An 18,571-nucleotide genomic window follows, 5' to 3' on the forward strand; every position below is an offset into this window, starting at 1 on the left:
TTTTTCAAAAAAGCGCCTGCTATGGCAGCATTGCCTTTTACCACGGCTTTGGCACTGGTGTGTAATGCACAATGCTCGCTACATCCACCCAGCCCAGCTACTCAGGTCCAACTGACATCCATGGAACCTGGCTCACAGCACATACATCAACATTCCACCCTCATTGATAACCCACCACACTCCAAATGACATCACCAGCCAACCCACAGATCCAATTACAACACTATTCTTTGTAAAGTTCTGCATGTGGGAAACCTGTCTGCATTCTACTGCATTCTACTGATTACTGCCTGCATCTTAACTTAAGATGATTTGTTTCCAAAGTTCTAACAAATGCTATGCTAGGCTCTGAACCTTGAATCCAAAGTAACTGGAGATGTGTAAATGGATGGTAGACTTTGAAGCCGCACCCTGGCCACTAGTGTGTCTATGGCCCCCCCAATGTATAGTGATACTGGTTTCAAACTTCAAAAACATGAAAGGGAACATATAGCAGCATACCATTGGAAATGTTGCAGAATGTATGATTAGGAAAAACAGCAATAGGCAGCTACGGAATCCCACTGTGGATATACGTGCCATTGTCTCCCGAGTGGCCCCAAGCACTCATGGGCACGCGCAGGCTTTAAAACAATCGGGCTCTGGGCAGCGAAAAGCAAAAATGGGCTTCGATTGATCTTTCAGAACTAATTAAGTTGATGGGCAGATCGGTAACATATCACATTTTGCCCCTTTGAGTGGCATTTCTGAAAATAGGCCATTTGACATATTGGTTATTGGAAGCGCAAACTTGCTATAAGCTGGATATTGCGGTTTACACCGAGTAGAACAACGCTGGCCTCCTTCTGAACACTACCACCCCTTTCAGTGTCCTGGCCCCACTACCGCAAATCTGCAGTTTCAATTCCAGGGAGCCCAAACTAAGGCTGTTTTCTTGACCCATGGTTAATGGTAGCCAGGGGCGTTGGTAGGGGGGGCTAAGGGGGCTATAGCCCCTGATCTTTTGGTTGTAGCCCCGGATAGAATCTCAGGAGCTACAGCCAAAAGACTAGCTAGCCCCCAGTCCCAACAGTTCTGACATCAGCTTAGCCCCGGGTCTTTTCCAGACCTAGCAACTCCCCTGATGGTAGCTAATGTTTCGAATTCATTTTTTGTCTGATAGTGCAAGGCACTAAGAGTTGAGATTCGAACGCTGTCCTTTGATTACCTCTGAAGCAGTGATCTGCTTGCTCTTGCTTTGCTAATGCGGGAGAAAGAGCACGTTTTTCGTGCCCGACCCCACGAGATGAATTATTTGGGGCTTGGAGGGGCACTCCGAGCACTGTCAGCGAGAGGAGCCCTGAAGAGGAAGCAAGGCGGCTTTAGGCCACAGATGGCCTCAGAGTGGTGGCAGGACATGGCGAGTCTTGTGACAAGACTCGCCATGTCCTGCCCCCAGAGGAGCACACACACACACAAGCACCCGTGCCTCTTTGCAATGAGAGTGACTAACCCAATGGATTAGCCGGTGCTTGGGGATATCTGGGCCGCCCTCGTGTGTATGCACGCGATTGCCCAGTCTCATGATGCTGGGCCATGTGGATTGGGTTCCTGGCATTGCCGGTAGCCTGTGGAGATGATTGGGTGCCAGGCTCTGACGCTCCACCTGCTGTAATAGTTCCTTTGTCCCAGCAGACGCTTTCCCTCCTTGATTTCTTGCTGTGGGTTTGGAGGGAGGAGGGATGTGTTGGGTCTTTTGGGAAGGGCGGGGTGGAAGTGTGGGGGCCATGTACCTTCGGTTTAAGGGCGACAGGATTGCCTTGCATGAAGGCAACCAAGTTGTTTGTTTTTGGTTTTCAGAACTGGGCTCTCCAGCCCCGTTGTGAGCTTGTCATTATTTAAAGTATTGTCCTCTTCTAATACACTGTTTGTTTATTTTTGTATTTTTTTTTGTATTGATATTTTCATAGTTACAAACAAACAATTTCCCCTTCTACCCCCCACGCCCCTGAGCTCCCCCCCCACCCCTCAGACTTGCATTTTAGGACATTAGTGCTGCCATGTCCCTGTAGCATCCAAACACGTCGTACACTTAACAGTGTGTCCAGTATTTTCAGGTTTTGGGGCACCATTGCATCATGTAACCGCCCCTTGGGTAGTGAAGTATCATTCCCCACTCCTGGCGGAACTTGTCCCTGTCCACTTGTAATCCATATGTGATCCATTCCATCGCAACTGTACCCCATACTTTGCGAAGCCAGTCAACGTTCGTGGGGGGGGGACTTAATAATAAAAAAAAGATTTAAGAACAACATTAACAAAAAAAATACACTTGTCCCGAGCCCTACCCGTAGACTCCATCAGGCATTCCGTGGAAAGATTCCTTCTGTGGTGGAACCAGTAAGGATGGCCAGCAAAAGGAAAGGCCTGGAAACTCTTCCTCGCCATCTGAAAGTGCTCGCCTGATGCCCCCAATCCCTTTCCCAGATATGCATCTTCTGAGCCCCCTTTACTGGGCATCAGTCTGCACTGGGGTGGTGGGGGGGGGGGGGGCACACTGGGCTGCAAAAGGGGAAAGGCATACTGGGATTCCACCGTGCAATCTCCTAAACCGCACAAACCCCCCCTTGCCGATAAAAGCAGTGTTAGGAGGATGCTTGTAGTAAAAGAAGTTGCTTGACGACCACTCCGCCACCTGCACATCCCGCAAGGCAAATTCTAGAGGGCCTTGCGAACGTTTAATAGCCTCTTTGTGAGTGTTTAAATGGAAAGCTCTTTTGCCTCCAGGTAGATGTGTAAATGTCTGGGTGATCTGAACTGATGGATGCATTCAATTCTGAATGCCCATTCAAAGCTCCTGTTAGCTACCCCAATATCTGTGCCTTCTTTCAAGACAAACTGGGTCACACAAATATGTTTTAAACAGTCTATTATATTCATGTTGTGACCATGTTTGGTAAACACCAAAAATGGTTTGCTTTTTTCTGGAACTTCACATTTCCTTCACTTCATATATAACAAAAAGAAGCATGCATATGTCAAACTGATTACAAGCAAGTGGCCATATTGCACAGTCTTTTGTTTCGTTTCCCAGGGACCTGTTCTGAAGTGGGAAAGTGTTCTTCCAAGAAGGAGGAACACTTTCCTTACAAACACCATATTCTGATAAAGACAGAATGTGGTGCAGGTATATGAAAGCATCAGCCTCATTTACAGCTTGACACCAGCCCCAGTAACCATCAGGAATGCAGGGCAGCCACATGGAGGGAATTCTCCTACCAGCAGGGCTGGTTTAGCACATCAAAAAAAGGAGTTAAAAAACCAGCACCACTTTTCTAGTTTAATGAAAGTTTAAGAAAACGTTCTTAAATTAGAAAAGTGTCAGTCTTTAAAGAAATGCTCGCAATGCCACGGGGGCACATATTTCCCCCAGAAGAGATTTTAGCAGCTTTTGCTGCTGGCTGGAAAACACATCTCCCATTCAATTCTCCCACCCACTTCCGAATATTGGTGCTGGAAACTGTTCTTTACATCATGAGCTCAGAATGGGGCCCCCAGTCTCGAATGTACATTTCAAAACACAAAGGAAATGCTTTAGGCACACATTCATTTGCATTCTGATATTTGGAGTATTTCAATTAAGATGAACAAAATAAAGCTTCAATGATATGGGCACCACAGCAAAAAACCTTGACAAACTTCAAACCATCCAAAACAACACCCTACGCGCCACCATAGGCATCCCAACAAAGGAACACATTTCCGCAGCCTGACGACAAGCCCACTGACTGCCCGTCTGCAAACGTGTCCTCTTTAAAACACTTGCCCTTACCCACAAGTGCATCCATGACACAGCCCCGGCCTACCTATCTCAGAGAGTCAACATACCCCACTCCTCTAGACCTACAAGAACACCCTACTCTAATCTGCTGCCTCTGCCCAAAGTTAGGCGTGCCAGAGGGGCTGGTGTAAGCTTCCCCTTCATCGCTGCCAGGCAATGGAACTCTCTCCCACTCGCCCTCAGATCAGAACCCTCACACCTTGCGTTTCGCAAAGCCATCAAAACAAGGCTATTCTGCTAAGCCCCCACACAAACCAGGTTGTGATGTGAACACAGGTAATAACAGCTATATGTAACATGCCATGTCATGATATGCTATACACTATGTAACCTTGTGTAGCCATATAGCCCCCCCCATGTAACACATCATGTACCCAAGACTGTACACCTACCTGCAACTGTATCTAAGTCGATTCCATGTAACAGTGCCATTATGCCTCCGGGCTGTTTGTGCGCTTTATAAATGCAAATTAATAAAATACTCTTTTTGCCTAACATTTCTATAAGGATTTAAATGGGGGTCTGCAACATGTAGCCCCCATATGTTTCAGACTACAACTCCCTTGAGCCCTCAGCATTGACCCCGCTGCCTAAGGATGATGGATTTAGTTGTCTAAATCATCTGAGACCCCATGTATGGAGACCCTTGATTTATATAGTTGTCAGGTTGGTTTGTTGTGCGATTTGCCGACTTTTCAAGTCATCTCTTTAATCAGAGAATTGTTGAAAGTGAAACATTCACACATTTCTAGCAACCAGACCAGAGCTGAAATGTGGCAAAGTCCCTTCGTTGCTGGCTGGTCGTGAATATTGGCTTCACCACTTCACTAAAGTGTGTGACCATTGGCAAATCATTTAATCTCACTGTGCCTTCTCTGCAGGAGTTACAATGTGCAATTCTGAAGTTCTGCTTTTGCACCAAAGAGCATGAGCTAATAATTAAACAGAACACATGGGCGTGTTTGCATTTAATTCATATGTGTGATTGCTCATGTGTAAATAAAGTAAATTTGCTGATACTAAAATCCAATGGCTGTGTTTACTTTCTTTAGATTGCTCCATACTCAGAAATGCTTACCTTTGAATCACTTTTTGCCTAAGCCTTCAGAAAGTGCCCGCAAAAGAAGCACTACACTAGCCCATGAAGCGTGGTCCTGGACAAGGATTCATGCGCAGCCCTGCTGCTTCTTCAGACCCGACATGGCGGACCATGTTTGTCCCTATAGTCCTTGGGTAAGGCCTATATTCCTTATGCCAGCCTGCTCGGTCTGGACCCACGCGCTTTATTTGATGTGACAGGTGGGCTGCGTGGATTCCACGCGACCTTAGAAACCGAGACTAGGTGGCAGTGGGCTTTATGGGCGTTGCTGTTACTGTGGATTGCTTCATATTGTTGTATCATATATATATATGGAAAAGAAAGCAGACACGGGCCGCATGGTCCTGTCTCTTAGGAAGCTGCACTCCCATCATCCACGAAATCCAAAAAATATCCTGCAGCAGTAGCTTGTCCAAAGATCCAACCAGAGAAAGGCAACAGCGAACGACTGCACTGCAACAGTCTGATTTTTGTAAAAATTCAAATTTTAATTCAATACATTTTACAATAAAAAACAGCTTCCCAGTAGCAGGGAGGCTAGCTAACGCGTTTCGCCACACACCTGTGGCTGGTTCACAGTAACTCCGCCCTGTTCTGGGTGTTCTTTTAACCCATGACACATCAATGAACACAGAAAAGTTGATTTACAAAGATGCTAGTATTAACATTCCGCCATCTTAGAAAGTGCAAAGTGCAAAATATTTCATACTACCCTCATGGATAATATTCATATAGATCTCTATTACAATTTGCAAGAGAATCTCTAACTGATATGCAATAGACGTTAGATTACAATTTCATCAAAGAGATATTTTTTGATAGTTTAAAATTGCCGTGCGGCCAACATGGATAATTCGGGCAATATTGTTTACGTCATAGTGATGCTACACATAGCGGTATAGACATAGATAAAATCCTGTAACCATTATATCAAGAAAAAAGGCAATTATATGACGTTCAGTAGTCCTATATGCAGAAACAATTTTCTAATAAAGTGCTAGTGCAGCTCAGATTGCAAGGCCAAGCCATATCAATGAATTTGTAGCGATTCTTCGCTGGGCACGTGACCGTGGGACCTGACGCTGGGCTTATTGTTCTGTATCATGTCTGGACTTTTCGAATGCAGGGCTCTAGAAACAAGTGGTGGCGCTTGTGAGCCACGTGTATCATTCCGACCTATCAGGACAAAGAAACTGAGATCAAATAAGAAGCAATGGATAGATACGTGTGTTGGGAGCCTCGTTGGGGTCAAGGGTGATGCTTTGGTTCATTCCATGTTACCATGTTGCCTTTGCAGTTAAACGCTTGAGGCACGGCTCAGCTGAGCCACCGTACTGCACGCGCAGCAGAAGAAATGGCGGCTTTGGCTCAAGGCTGTGGGGGGCTGGTGGGGAGGCACTCAGATAGGGAAAAAGCTGAATCAGAAGGGATGATTGACGCCGCTGAGGGTGTCCTGCCGGAGACTAGCGGAGATGCTAGGCCAAGCTGTACATGACAAGGGTCCAGTCCCGAGGCGGTGACTGAGTAAAATCCCCACCACTATGCCATCGAGAATTTATATTGATATTGATATTTTATTTGTTTCGCGCTCATACACAAGTGTTTCAGAGCGCGACAAGGCAAGTCTGGGGAACAAGGGAGAACAAACACAACAATCTTACTAGGCCCAGTGACATTGAGAACGCGCAAGTGCAGGGGAGAGGGAAGGGGGAAAGTGCTGAGCAAAGGAATAAAAAACAACAACAGTAGTAGTGCAGCCAGCAAGTGGCAAGTGCTAGGTTAAGGCACAGACGGGGGGTGTCTGATAAGTGCAGAAATGAGTGACGGCGATGCCCATCTACTAAGAACAACAGAGGTCAGGGGGGTGGGGGCAGGCACCTCTCAATGTCTATGAAGGGTGCAGTCACGGTGCAGCTTGCCGATGATGTGGCTGGCTGAGTTTGCAGCGTGGATGGACACTGATAGAAGGTGGTAAATTTGGTATCAGGTCTTTACATTGCAACGGTGTGAATGCATCTGGGGCTGTCACTGTGTTTAACATTCAGGGTTGTCCAAATCCAGGCCCGGAGGGCCGGGATGGGTTTTCAGGATATCCCTCATTAATATTCATGAGAGAAAATGGGCATACATTTAGAATCATTGTATGCAAATGTGTCTTATGAATATTAATGAGGGGTGTCCTGAACATGTGTCTGGGGCCATGGGGTAATATTTAATTTAAAAGATAAGGGTTAATAGGGGATTCTACCCCCATCTCTGCACTAAAATAAAACCGATGCCCCAGCACTGATGCATTTCTTCATTGCAAATGCAAGACAACTGGAAGACACGGAACCCAATGACTGAAGAAAAAATAGCCATTCAGCTCCAAGGTTTTCGAGATTTTGAGCACACCTGCCCCTACATGCTGCCACAAAGCAGATCAACCACATTTGAGATGGTCAATTTTTAAGGACAAAAAAAAGTGCATTGATATTTCGGTTCATGTACAGAATGTTCCGAGGGACACTTTATTTTATGTTTAGTGTTTTACAATAGATATCTTCACATTGACATTCCCAATATTTGTACACTTCCCCTTTTATAGGTAGTAGTAACCTTAACTTTTTTTTACTGTTCTTTCCCACATGTATATATTGATATACAAAAATATGTCTGTACCCCAATACAGAGCTCCAGCATTAACCTTCCCCAGTCTTACCTCATCTCATTACTTGGGGTTGCTAAATCTCGGGAGGATAGCTCAGGGGCAACGTGTTCGCCTTGGAAGCAAGACGACAAGGAACACCACAGGTTCGGTCCCTGGATCCGTGCTTAGAAACCTCTGGGTATTAAGCGCATTATAAATAACCTATCATATCATACATATATTCTCCCTGCAAGTATACTTGATGAACCCAAGGCTTTGTATGTGGGACATTCTACACCCCTCTCGGGTGCCCATCGTGTCCCTTAAAGTCCACCTCATCTCCTGAGAAAACATGCCCTACTCTTTGGAGTCTTGTTTCCAGGGCTTTTCAGCCCCACACCCCCAGGAGATGGCGTCCTTGCCCTCGGCGGATCTGAGCATGCCCCCTAGTCCCATAGTACACAACACTATGGCAGGAAGTCCTCTGCCAAGTCCTTCCTGACTTCAATCCCAACCTGCGGCACTGTATGAAAGAGGGGGGCACTCACCAGGAAGGGCAGCAGAAACCATTTTCGTGAGTCCTCGGCTCGACCGGTGAAAGTTGAGGTGTGCAGGGCAGAGCTGAAAAGAGACAATGCCCCTCTACTTCACAACCTCGACTGATCTATGGGGCAAGAGAGTCATGTTGGAAGCGGAGGCCCAACATACTACAGTGGGCCAATTGTTTTGGTAAAAGTGGGCCTGTTTTTTGACAAAGTAGGCCAGTTTGACGAGTTACTTCACTGTGCGGCTAGTAGTTTTGACCAGTGTTAATGAACAAATAGTCTTTAAAATGAGCAGTTTTCAACACATTTCACCCAAAAGAACTCCCCCTTGTGTACTACTCAGTCACACAAGCATTAAGTTGCCATTTGCATCTGTTGGCCACTATTTAATTGGTTCCCGAGTTCAGCCCTGTTCACCGCCGACAAGGTATTCCCATTATAGGTTTCCTGATTTGAATCTCGACACTGTCATACCTTGCCACACTTGCGTGTTGCCTATCACAGTATTCACCAACAGAGGTTGTGTTGTGTACAGCTCCATGGTGACATATTACATTTTGGGAATGTTTGGGGTTGAAAGAGTTCTGATGAACAGGTGTGCATCTAGCCAATGTTGCACATCACCCTACCCTCGTGCCCTGCACCCCATAGAATACAGCTGAGCCTCACGAAAAATGTGGTCCAAAAAGCTGCACTCCTTGCCTTTGAAATACACGTCATTTGACTAATGACTTGCTCTCGACCTACATCAGCCTCGACCCCCGCATGCTGCGACCCATTGAATACAGCCGAGTCCCACAAAAAATGTGGTCCAGCTGTTCACATAGCTTTTTAGACATTATGATATGATAGGTTATTTATAACACAGTGAATGCCCAAAGGTTTCTAAGCGCAGACCCGGGGATCGAACCGGTGTTGCTCCGTGTCGTCTTGCTTCCTATAATACTGTTGCCGCCAATTTTCCTACACCGCCAAACTTCAAGTTTGCTGGTGGCGGTTCACTGGCTTACCTCCAGTCAAGAGCGGCAGGTAAATCAAACTCCCACCGGCAAAAAGCAGCCTGTATTTCCAGACACCGGTATTACAAAAAGTGTTCATAAGTGTTGTCCAAGCTTTGCGCAAATGGCGACAACGTGGCAAAGGAGTCTTGCTCTGCCCTGTGTATAGAGCCCCCAGCCTTTGCAACCGAGGCAGCAGCTGGTCCCAGGCTCTTGAGTGACGCACCCCCATTCTTTCCTCCAGGATTACAGGTATTAGTTCCATGTTCTTGAAGGAAAAGCTCCTCTGGGAGTTTTCTCTGCTGTCCAAGTGCAACCAATGCCTACAATTTGCCTCCTCCAATTAAAATGGAAGATACACTTTAACAGGATGTGGGGGCGGGAAACCACCACAGGGTGTCATTTTCACCAACTGTGCCTGCCTACCTGTAAATTGGGCCCCCTCCCTCCTGAGTTCATCATTTCGCGAGCATTCTCTGTCATTTTCTCTCTATTCCGTTGTCATTCCTGCCCCTTGACTTCCATCATGGCCCCACTCTGTATAAGTGAACACTATGAACACTTTGAATAGCACTGGCGTACAAGATCAGGGGTAAATCGGGCAGCGTGCCATGTACGGAAGCAGAGTTTGTCCAAAATAGGTAGAGACCGTGTTCTCTTCCTCCCCACTTGCTGCGTGTACTCTCCCCGCGTCTTCTTTGGCATGCCTCTAGCCCCTACACACACTTTGCCTCTCAGGCCTCCCTTCACTTGGAAGGCTGGCCCAGGGATTTGTTGCGCTTAAGGTAAGAGGCATGTTAACCACCCTCCACTCGGGTGCCTGCTACTGGTGCGACGCTAGTCCCGCTCTTACTTTCACCTTGTGCAAAGAGTTGAGGATATGAAGGTAGAGCAAGATGGCGCTGCCTATTCTGAAACCCACGGCAAGAATACCGAAATGCCCTGAATGGACTAACATAGTCTTCTGCACATCACTCCAGCAATAAAGGCGTTCTTCTTTGCCAATGTAGCCCCGCTTTGTGCAAGGCACACACTGAACTCTTGTTGAAGGAATAACATCACTGCACGATGACTTTTAATCTCTTGTACACTCTATACAGTGTTTCACATTGGTACATTGCGAATTTAGCTGTTTGCTTCTTGCCAGAAAAAAAGAAAGATTCAGTGTTTTTAATTTCTATGTTCTCAGCAGAAAATCAGCACCAGCCTCCTGGGGCCGAAATTCTGGTGTGTATGCAGTCTTTCGAGGGGAAAATGGATGACAGTTAAAAAGCCAATCCAAGAAATGAATTGTTGAAATAAGTTATTTGGTGGTATGCCTATGTTTCATGAGGCATGATTTCAGTTACCAGATTCGGTTCTATCATCGAGTCGGATCATCTTCCGGGTTATGTGCATTACGCATAATTGCCTGCCGGGACAAGCGCCGATGTACCTTGCTAGTCGTATTTCACGCCTACCGGCTCCTAGAGTGCTTAGGTCTAATGCTAGTAGCCTACTGGTAACACTGAGAGCACTTTTGGCTTATGTGGAGCGTGGATCTTTTCTGCATGCAGCACAACGGCTGTGGAATATGCTTCCGTTAGATGTGAGGTCATGCATTCATTTGCAACTCTTTAAGAGCAGACTGAAAACATATCTCTTAGAATTAAGGCTCTCCTATTATTTTGACCGTATAGTCCTTGACTCTGAACTCATCGGCTCCGCCGTCTGTTTCTGTGCAGTAAATTGCTTGTGGTCTGTTTTTGTCTGTTTACGTGGTTTGCTATTATGCCTCTGGGCGTGTCTGCCAGCGCGGTATAAATAAAATAAATAAATATGTAACAGGTATTATCTAATGTAATAGGCACTATGTTCAACTATAGCCCGCAAAAATGTCACCAACGATAATCCCTCCTCATCAGCACCCAGGACGATCACCGCAGCCAATCAGGTTGCTCCCCCTGCCGTCCCCTCTTCTCTCCTCTCCGTCCCACTTAGCAGAAGTGGTTGCGGCGCTGCCGCACCGCGGTGCCGCTTCTCTCAAGTCCCCCGACCACCACTGAAATTCAGGAAGAGGGGCTCCGATTGGAATCCCACTTCCATTTCCACGGCAGCCATGTTAGGTTAGTATTTCTTTGAAACAACAGGCCGCGCACTCACTTGCGACCCATTTTTTCCAGATGGTAATGGCCCATGGCCTGAGTTAATACTATCTAAAACAACCCAAATCAAACAGGCTGCTAATCACAGCCAAATATTTTAGGACTGGGAGAGTTTACTATGTTAACTCCATTCCGAGCAGATTTGAGGCAAACTGTTGCATTGAGATATTTTTCTCTAGGTCTATTATTGCCAATGTTGATGTTATTGCAGCTGATATTACTGTGGTGATACTATGGTTGTGATATTTTCCTGGGGACATTGTCATTGGATTCTGCCTATTCAGGAATTGTCATCATACTATTATTCAGAGGCATCATTTGATTCATTATTGGAGTAAATAGTGTATTGTTTATATTACCCCACAGGTGTAGGCCATTAGTTCCCAGTTTAGGTTGAGTTATTCTATTACAAAAATAAACAAAACTGTTATTTATTAGAATGAAAATGATAATGAAGTAAATAAAAAAAAGCATTGCATTTCCACCTGTGGGCCAGTGGAATATGGCTGCACTGCAGAAGGTTGCAATGTGGTGCACCGTTTCCTTAGGGCCTATGGAAGAAAGAAAGGAACCTGAGAATCCACTTGAAGGGGCCCTTCAACTGCACCTGAATCCTAAACAATCACAACAAGGATTCTCTTTGCCAGGGGTGGACTGGCTTATAGGGAACTCTGGAGATTTCCTGGTAGGCCTCTGCACTCTGGGCCTCTTTTATGTGGAATTTCCAATTTGTCCCATTGTGAAAGGGTTGGGGTTGCTGAAAATGTGTAATATGGGGCCTCTTTGAACATTCTTTCCAGGGCCTCTTTTTGGTTCCCAGTCCACCCCTACTGTGTACTTGTGATCGATGGTGACATCACTCACAGATGTGTAAATATTCCCCTTTAGGCTGCCCGCACCCACAAGCGAACATGCCACAATCTCTCCTAGCTCTCATGTTTGCCGGGGGTGGCTTTGGACTTGGATTTGGGCATAAGCATGGCACTGTTTATGCTCAGAGATGGTGCCTGGAGCGCGAATGGCCTTATCGACAAGTACCTGGTTGAGTTCTTGGCTGTTTATCTTTTAGGCAGTACATACACCAATAAGGCCGGCCGGTAAAGAGCAACTTCTTGCAGGGTGATCACCCATATCATCCCACTTTGGGCCCACAATAGTGGTCCCCAAATGCCTTCGTGACTTGTGCCCCAATTGGCGGTAGGTTATCATTTTCACTGGACCAATATTGGCCCCGAACTACAAAGAAATACGTTTGCGGGTGCAAACTGCGGCTACCGCATTTTGCGCCTCCGCCTACAAACAGCTCCGATGAGCATATGCTTTTGCAAGTACTATGGGCCCGATTCATGGATTCTTTTTGCACGTTCAAAGTGACTTTGCACTGCCGACACAAACCCTGATTCATGAAACTGTGCAAAGTGTAGTTTTGCAGGGCAAAGTCTGTGCAGTCATCTTATACTGCAAAAATGACTATGTGCTGACTTTGCACGGACTTTGCAGTGCAAAAATACACTTTGCACAGTTCCATGAATCAGGGTTTGTGTCGGCAGTGCAAAGTCACTTTTCAGAAGTGCAAAGTCACTTTGAACGTGCAAAAAATTAAATGAATCAGGCCCATAGTACCTCAAAAAGAAGCAGCAAGTCTCTGGCAGGGAATTACAACATGGCAAGGTGAAACACTGAAAAAGGTTTAATTACACAGTTTTCACTGAAATTGGCATTACCCAATTTACGCAGTGAAACTAGATATTCAGAAATGTTTTGTAAAGTTGCATATGTCCCTGCGGATGTGCCCCAGACCCAAATCTGACCCCCGGGTTAGGACATAGGAACATTGGCAAATTGCAAGCAGGCAAAAAAAGAGCAGCGATGACTGCCTTTTGGCGATTCGGCGAGCTTTACCTGCCCTTGCACGTTTCCTTCATTTCCACTGAACGTGAGTGGTCATATTTCCACCAACAGCCATTTTGCATATGCAAATTGGGGTTCAGTGGAGGTTCACCTCCCTGCTGGCCATTTTGTTGTACATATGCTTGTGGCACAGCACACGCAGTGCACGTGTAGCGCGTGCACCCGGGCACACGTTTCTCTTTTGTGAAATAGGCAAGTTAGTGTGCACAAAAACTGTGGCAATGCTGCTCCTCTCGGTCTCATTGTTTGTTTTGTGCTCATCGGCCTATTTCTCATTAAGGGATCCTGTAACGCAACGTGCAGTAATGTGTTTATATCGGTTTATGACTAACTCTAAAAGCCTTTGAAATATATGCATGTCAAAAGAGAGGTTTGAAATGTGTGACTCGAGACACCTAGGCATAGAAACTGCAGGTGACGTACACAACAAACTAACATTACTTCTTTTTATCTTAACCATCTTTCCTGAGACACCTAGGCATAGAAACTGCAGGTGACATAGACAACAGAATAACATTACTACTTTTTATCTTAATACTACTTTTTATCTCAACCGTCTTTTCCGAGACAACTAGGCATAGAAACTGCAGGAGACGGACCCTAAGCATAGAAACTGCAGGCGATATACACAACAGACTAACATTACCACTTTTTATCTTAATCATCTTTCCTGAGACACCTAGGCATAGACATTGCAGCTGACATACACAACAGACTAACATTACTACTTTTTATCTTACCCTTCTTTCCTGAGACACCTAGGCATAGAAAGTGCAGGTGACGTGCACAGCAGACTAACATTACTACTTTTTATCTTAACCATCTTTCCTGAGACACCTAGGCATAGAAACTGCAGGCGGCGTACACAACAGACCAACATTACTATTTTTTTGTTAACCATCTTTTCTGAGACACCTAGGCATAGAAACTGCAGGTGACATACACAACAGACTAACATTACTACTTTTTATCTTAACCATCTTTCCTGAGATACCTAGGCATAGAAACTGCAGGTGACATAGACAACAGAATAACATTACTACTTTTTATCTTAATACTACTTTTTACCGCAACCATCTTTTCCGAGACACCTAGGCATAGAAACTGCAGGAGACGGACCCTAAGCATAGAAACTGCAGGCGATGTACACAACAGACTAACATTACTTTTACGTGAACCATCTTTCCTGAGACATCTAGCCATAGAAACTGCAGGTGACGTACACAACAGACTAACATTACTTCTTTTTGGATGGGTGCAAATTCCAATTGACTGGTGGCTAATGATATCTACTGGATCCAACTGCTGGCAAGCTGCTTTTTGAGTCTCCACAGAGCTGTCAAGGACACAATGACTAATGATCTCATATGCATCTTGAAAACGATTACTGTGTACATTGGCGTCTATTAGGATTGCCCTCCAAATATCAGAATCACCCTTTATTTCCAATGTCCAAAATACATACTGCACCATTTCATCCAATAGAAACCACTTTCAAGGAGAGGCAGGGGAACTGAGTTCAAGAGTGACCTGCTGGACTGGGTTGAAGGTTATAGTGGGAAAGGTTTGAAAAGAAAAAAGACATAACTACATTTTGCTGTGGATGGAGAGGAGGGAAGGATGTAGGAGTAAAGATTATGAACAAGGAAAGTGACATGGCCTCTGAAGGCTTCCTCGCTGCACCTCTCTTCGAATCTCTCCATCTCGACCAGCTTGACGGTGATCCCTTCCAGTTGCTTTGTTTTGATCCACTGCCTTTTCCGCTAAACGGTGTGATGCCTATACACACGACTTAGTCTATAAATATTTCCTACTGCATTTAAAATTATGTCTCACAACATTCCTAATCTACTTCCTTACGGAAGTTAACACCCTAATTGACGCCATACGTATAAATGAACTACATTACACAATACCTATCTATTCTGGTATTATAATTCACCCAACATGTTTCAGCGATATATTTGTATCTAATTGAAAGCATTCATCAGGGGCCTAGTTCGAAAAGCATTTGTCAATATTATTTCCCCAATAAGGTGTGGTATCAATTTCTCATCGTGTATATTGCATCACTGAAAGTGTAAAAAAATTGAAATGCGAACCCGGAAACCGAGAGGACATTAATTAGCCATTGGTTTGGGCCTTTAGGTGGGCTGCCACTCTGTGAAATAAGAGGTAGCCTATGTTAGCTGGATTTTCCAAGGATTGGTAACCATTTCATAGATTCTTGAATTCTATGGCTTAATGTGCTCTTTGTATCAGTTACCAATAACTACACTATACGTTCCTTATGCACAGACCCTCGCAGTTATTAACGAAAGAACACTGTTGCAGACCTGTTCACAAGGGCTTTGTGACAGTATCCGTTTTTAAGAACATTTATTTTTTAGGGTTCTGTTTTTTTTATAATAGGTTGCCTGTTATGGAGAGCAGATAATGAGGTAGAATTCGGGATAAGGGGCGGTGTGCGTGCCCAGGTAACGGACAGAGGAGCACGTATTAAGATAGATTGCAAGCCCATGTAAAGAACCAAACCAATAATTACTACATTTTCTTTCGGTTACTGGGCTACAGTTTTTGGACAGTTTCAGCAATGTAACATTCACAAGCAAAATCTGTTACTGCACTCGGTTCAGTAAATAATAACTATAAGCTTTTTAAATAAGCCCCTGATGAAAGCCCTTGATTAGATCAGAAGACTGAAACATGTTGGATGCAGAATAATATGTTACGATCCTGCGGATGTCGGTCATTTACAATGATGTTGGTTAGAGTGGACACGTTTCATAATAAAATAGGCTACGAAATAAATGTAAGTGGAAGAAGGATCTGCACTATAATCAAGAATATTAGTGTGCAGATATGCTTCTTTGGGAAAATAAGTCACTAAGAGCGATTGTATATACGTCGAGATGATTTATATAATGTGAAATGTTTAATACAATTTAGTTGACATAGATAATGTACACTATGTAGGAATGTGTTAAGTGCAATAAAGGATAGAGCAGTGAGGAGTACTTTTACACTCTGTAAGCACGGTGTGCAGGCATAACATTCCTTAGCGCCTAAGACAACAGACCAAAAGAGTCAGTGAGCACGTGAATAAAAAAGCACATACTTTCCGGGAAGCTCATATCTCCCCTTCAACAGCCGGAGTTCTCGCACATGTTTCCAGCCACAATGTAGCTGCCTGCTCACAGTGACAACCAACGGTGCGGCCTTGCACTTCACCAGTGCCAGGCCTCCCAAAACAAAGCACTGCAGTCATACAAACCCCCTTCACACCGAAAAAAAACCTGACTTGGCTACTGTGACATTCAATTCGCTTCATACTGTTTAGATATAATTAGTCCCAGAGCTTGCCCCCTTCCACACCCCCCCCACGTCCCTGCCATCCTGAAACAACCTTCAAGTACAGAGTGTCAGCAAAATAGGTTTCTTCAAATGCATTGTGCGTGCGTAACATGCAGTTTGGGTGACACTTTTATCGTCGATTTTCACTCCAAATAATGACCCCTTTGCAGATGTTGCCATCCTTCGCCAACATACAGAAACTGTGTGGGCGCTTTACAGCGCGGTAGCATGACGCACATCTGGTCACCTCCATTCCAGATGACAATGAAAGCTTGGCCCACATCACATGCAAAGGGCCCTCATCGGAGCACTGAAAAGAAGGGACTCCATTTACAGGCAACAAAACGAGCTCCTAGAGGCCAACAGGCGCGCAGGCGGAATCCTGGCAAGAGACGTCCCTCAAGCATCCATTTGTGACTTGCCAACGAATTGCTAAGAAAGCGCACATCCTGCGGAGAAACCCCAACAGCATGGAAATAGTTGTAGTCCAGGGGCATTTGGGAGACACGTGTGCGCGCTTCAGACGGCCTTTTGTCCCCGTGCACTGGGGGTGTTATGTGTCCCTCCCGCCCCCCCCCCCCCACCCCACCTTCCCTCACGGGTTGGTTTGCAGCATCTGAGGAGCCCCCCCTGCCAGCGCCCCTATGCAGACCTGCTACCCAAGGGCCGGGGAAGCCGCCCAGGCCGGCGACCAAGACATACATAATCCAGCAGACTGGAGAGCCGCAGACCGGGCCGGCAGCGTGCTAGGGGCAAGGGGGTGGGGGCGCTCCACCCGGACCACGACACACCCCCCACACGCACACACACAGAACAAGAGGCTTAGCCATCTGCCTGCGCTCCGCTAAGCACAGCCCTCAGGGCAGCAAAAAACCATAACATGGACGCATGATGTCCCCAAGCTCTCTGCCCCCCCCCGCCCCCCGCCTGAATACATCCCCCGAGTGCACAAGCAACCCAGAGTCCCAGACACACGCACGCAGGGCTGGCAACACAGGAGCAGCCCTCCTCTCAGCCCCCAGCTCTCCCTGACAGTCAGTCACTCATTGTTTGGGAGGCTGTCACTCGCGGAGGGTGAGTTACCTGCTGTGGGCCAGCGCCGCTCTCCACACAATCACATCATCACCGCTCGGCTCCCAGCTGGCGATGCCCGGGCTCTGCGGAGCGCCCGGCTCTGCTTCTTGTGGAGCCCACTTGGCTGCAGCAAAGGCTCCTCTGGTTGCAAGCCCTGCCTGTCTGCCTGCTCTGGCCCACCCAGCAGGGAGCCGCCTCCCCCGCACTGGAGCAGATTCAGGGCAAGCGATGTCCCTGGCACAGAGGGGCCCGCCGCCTGCAGCCCCCGCACCCCCGGGGTTCCTGGCTCTACTGCTGGGATGGGCCGACTGAGGAGCTCTGCTTTCTCGAGTGCAGGGGCAGGGCCTCCTCCGCGGCTGTCCCCGTGCAAGCAGCAGCGGCTCTCTATCCCGGCTCCTGACAGATGGTGCAGCTCTGCTCTCTCTCTCTCCAAGGAACCCCCCACCCAGAAGGAAGGAAACCCCGCCCCCTCTGCCGCCCCTGCTCCCTCGCACTGTCTCTCTCCACCCAGCTCCCTCTCTCACAGATGTCAAGCGCTGACTGACAGCAGGGCCCACCAATAGGCGGCCGCGGCAGGAGAAGCCGGCAGCCGGGAGGATGCTCAGCTCCGCATGCTATTGTGAGGATGCAGGGGACCAGCGGGAGGGGGCGGGGTGAGGCAACTGCCAGGGACTGCACTGTGTGACCTCACCACAATATTCCTATTTTTACAGAGAGGCTGCGTTTCGTTTTCATGCGTGTGGTCCGTGTAAGGCACGAGCTGGGCGTTTTGGTGGCGTATTCCTTTCGGCTACGGCTCTTCCCGTCACTTTGTTTCTGCAGCCAGCCCTGGCTCTGACTGCCGTTCAGGGATGAGCGTTCTGTACATTTTGCACTGCAGCACCCCCCCCCCCGCCCCCTGTTCAAATCAGCTGTTCTGTGTCACATCTTTGTGGTACTGTTTACCTCTTCTCAAATATCGATTTTCCGTGCACTTCTTGCTCCCTGGCGTTAAACC

General features: G+C 46.7%; 1 protein-coding gene across 7 annotated transcripts in view; it reads right to left on the bottom strand.

Moving 5' to 3' along the window:
- Positions 1-18,023, bottom strand: part of FYN (FYN proto-oncogene, Src family tyrosine kinase) — a 776,649-nt gene extending 758,626 nt beyond the window's left edge. For 6 of the 7 annotated variants that reach the window (XM_069607781.1, XM_069607783.1, XM_069607778.1 and 3 more), the window contains exon 1: positions 17,584-18,020. The gene's annotated coding sequence lies outside the window, so the exon portion shown is untranslated. Of the gene's footprint in view, positions 1-17,583 lie in introns of all 7 variants that reach the window. The other variant, XM_069607784.1, reaches the window with a different exon arrangement.
- Between the last annotated feature and the right edge of the window lie 548 nt (positions 18,024-18,571).

Source organism: Ambystoma mexicanum, chromosome 4q (genome assembly GCF_040938575.1).
Source record: "Ambystoma mexicanum isolate Mex_15411 chromosome 4q, UKY_AmexF1_1, whole genome shotgun sequence".
NCBI lineage: Eukaryota > Metazoa > Chordata > Amphibia > Caudata > Ambystomatidae > Ambystoma > Ambystoma mexicanum.